The following is a 437-nucleotide window of genomic DNA, read 5'->3' on the forward strand; positions in this document are numbered from 1 at the left end:
TCCCCCTCTTACAATGCTGTTATTGCTAGTATCACTCAGCCTTCTGTGAAGAGCAAGCGGCCATCAGGTCACCAAAGATCAATTATTAGGCTGATGGTCCTCTTTTTACATGAGAACAGCTAGCTCTGGATGTCATCTGCAAACTGGTTGATCCACTATGAAAAGGGGCTGCTAATAAGACTGAGTTTATTGCAGCTCCTCGGACTGAAGAAGTCAACTGCTGAACACAGAGACCTCATCCCTGTTGGACAGTTTATTTTCACAAAGATGACTTCCTTCACTCCTCTCTCAAACCACCGTTCCTCTCTATCAAGGATGTGAACATTGTCATCCCTGAAAGAGTGACCGCTGGCCTGGAGATGAGTGTAGACCACAGAGTCCTGGCCTGATGATGTTGATCTTCGGTGCTGGGCCATCCTTTTGGCCAGTGGCTGTTT

This window comes from Nematolebias whitei, chromosome 15 (genome assembly GCF_014905685.2).
Source record: "Nematolebias whitei isolate Nwh7 chromosome 15, NemWhi1, whole genome shotgun sequence".
Taxonomy (NCBI): domain Eukaryota; kingdom Metazoa; phylum Chordata; class Actinopteri; order Cyprinodontiformes; family Rivulidae; genus Nematolebias; species Nematolebias whitei.